This window comes from Puntigrus tetrazona, chromosome 23 (assembly GCF_018831695.1).
Source record: "Puntigrus tetrazona isolate hp1 chromosome 23, ASM1883169v1, whole genome shotgun sequence".
Taxonomy (NCBI): Eukaryota; Metazoa; Chordata; class Actinopteri; order Cypriniformes; family Cyprinidae; genus Puntigrus; species Puntigrus tetrazona.
This window is the reverse complement of record NC_056721.1, coordinates 5489126-5492251: the sequence shown is the minus strand read 5'-3', so window position 1 is coordinate 5492251 and position 3126 is coordinate 5489126. Positions and strand designations below refer to the sequence as shown.

The window sequence follows — 3126 nt, the reverse complement described above, 5'->3', positions numbered from 1 at the left end:
GTGTGATGTGATACACTAGAGCCTCTCGCACAGCCTCGTGTTTCTCTGCTCACGTTTCTAGACAAGAGCTGTTGTTGTTGCTGCAGAAACTAAGTCAAACAGTATGAAGCCAGCTTTATGAACAATGGTTTGTTTACAGTGAATGTGATTGTTTGCTATGCGTCAAATAGTAAGAACTGTGTTGGAAGGGCACGCTTGAATTAGTTCTGTTGAGTTTGGTTTATGTTACAGTCATTAGGGAGGTGGATGAAAGTGACTTTCATTCCTTTAAATCTTTTGGGTCGTGACGCAAGAACATTAGTATGCACTTTCAGAATTGTTTGCATTGTAAGCTCATGCCTTAAGGCACCTTTCTACCTGTATATAGCATATATGCTCATTAATAAAAAATGAAAATTAATTATGTGAATTGAGTAAAAATGCATGGCAATATCTAAATATTGCATATGTTCTTTACAACCTGCACAGTTGTAAGCTTCCTTTTTCAGGGACTGACATGTTAGTAAGAGAATCTGTGATGTGGTTCGCAAACGTATATGTCCTCAAGCGTTCACAGAAACATAAACATCACAGAAGTCACACTTGATTTATTACCGTGAACGCTAGCCAGAATATACACATCATGTTTTCGGAAAACGCCTAGATATTGATTTGGCATTGGTCCTAAACTTTTAAAAGTTGGCCATTAGCAGTAAATAATTTAGGTTTTGACATAATTTACTGATACTGACAACTGCTCGACTTTTAAAAGTTCTTATTGCTGGGCTGCAGATACAGAATGCAGACTTCAATGGCCTGTCATTGTGGACTATAACCTTAGTGCTATCAAATCAAGTTAGTTTTTAGTTAATAATACCCAGAGGGTGGTGTATATAACTATATAAGTATATAGCTCCATTACTGTGTGAATGTACTGTACAGATACTGCTGGTCAAATATTACTCAATTACATGGAAAAGTTACAAAGAAAGATTTTCACCTTAGTAAAAGTACAGAAGCACTTGCTTTTAAAAGTACTTAGGTACCAAAAGGACATTTGCTTTTTAATGTCAATGCATTATGCAATGCACAATGTTTTATTATTGTTGTATGCAATGCTTGCAATACCTTATGCCTCTGAAGCAACGTACAATTCATTACGCCCACTGAATACACTGACTGGCTTGTAGAGACTTTGAAATAAAGAACATCTAGAATGTTCTTTACCAACTATAAGTAACTTTGTAACTACATGTCAACTAATTGTCATTCATTAGCAAATTTTAAATAACGTGATTGCATAAATGTGCACACCCTCTTATAACTAAGGATATGGATTTTTGGTCATAAACCCAAAAGATGGAAAATGTTTTGCACAAAATCAACACTGCACATGACCAAAAGAAGCATGGCGGTGGTAAGTCTCGTGATATTAACTTATTATTTATTGAACTGTTGTATAACATCAATATAACATTTGTAATACGCAATCACTCTTAATGCATGTTAATGGACTGAATCATGTAGTGAAAGAACGTTCTCTAAACGAACCAGTCTTCATCACATAGTCGCGTATGTGTGCACTACTATCTTAGGTGTGTTTCGTTTAGTTTTGGCAGTATACTCGATAACGTCTTGATGTCTCACGAGTTTCAGTTTTTATGCTAAACCTGTGCCAAGAAATGAATGAGTGAACGCAACTTATGAAAAGTAACACACCGCATTTTTTTAAACCTTGGGTGGAGAGAGTTATGAACAGTTCTAAATACCAGTCAGTACTGGCACAAAACCTTCAAAACCCTTCTACTAGAAAGCTGAAGAGCAGGATAATAAACCAAAGCACAACAAAAGAAAGGCTCCACCGGAAGAAAATTAGTGTTGAAATGACCCAGACCCGAATCTGTTATGAAGAATCAGATACGAAACATTTTTGCAAAGAAAAGTGTGCAAATATTGCGAAGTCAAGATGTGTAATGCTGATAGAAAAAGACTGAGTGGTGTAATAAAATCAAAAGGTGCTTCAACAAATTATTAGTTTAAGGGTGTGCTCACTTATGCAACCACATTCTTATTATTATTTTAATCTATCTTTCCTAAAATATTTCCGTTTTGCTATTTAGTTGTACAGGTTATAGTTTACAATGAGGGTTAAAAAAAGTTACAATTGAGCTTAATTGACAAATAATTGATCTTAGTCCCTCTCTCTCTATCTTTTTTATTTTTTTTACATGACAGAAACCTGACATTTTAACTTTGTATATCCACTGTACTTGTTTCTGATAGTCAGTATGTAGGACTCATCAAAATAAAGTGTTAGAAGATATTAAGCATACAGTCTACTTATACTCTAATGACTGCTAGTTGGCATGTAGATACAAAGTTACTTACTATTAGGAGAATGTCTGAAGGGAACGTCAAAATAAAGTTTTAATTTAACACCCGTACCCACCCCTGACAGTGTATGCAGACATCCGTGCGTAGACAATAATCGTCATGTAAAATTGATGTAAATACTGATAAGAAAGAAAAAAAAAACACCTATTGTGCTTTGTTAGGAGGAGCACAATAGTTTTCTTGTGGCTTCATTTTCATTTACAAAATGTTGCTAAATCGGAAAGTATTGTGTCTAATATATATCACAATAACTCAAATGTTGTAGATTAATATCACATCTGAAACAGGTCAAGAAATGCTGGGAAATCACTTAACATATCCCAACTAGAGTAATTACTGAAAAAAATCCCATAACCAACGTTTAATTAAACTGTGGTAAAAAAACAAATGAGTTAAAGTTAAATCATAAATAATATGCCTGTCAGAATAAATGAAGGAACTTTCACTCTGATATTATGAATAAGGAATCTTTATGCAACACATTCTGTCTTTTGGTGATAAAATCAAGTACAAACAATATACATCTATGCAGTGAAAACTATATTTAATTAAATGTAGCTGATTATGCTGATAATGGAAAAATGTACTTAATTGCTTAAGCTTCTCAGCAAAATGTTTTCAGTTATTTTCAAAGTAATTTAGGGATCTACATTTCAGATTATAAAACCGTCTTCACTGTTAAAGAAAAGTTGTGAATAATACGACATTACTGGAGATCCAATTACAGTTGCACAAGAATTATGAGAGCTCTAT

The 3126-nt window shown here is 33.9% G+C and overlaps 1 protein-coding gene across 1 annotated transcript in view; it reads left to right on the top strand.

The window, feature by feature from the left end:
* Positions 1 to 3126, top strand: part of LOC122329188 (cadherin-like protein 26) — an 8722-nt gene that overhangs the window by 682 nt on the left and 4914 nt on the right. The window lies entirely within an intron of this gene.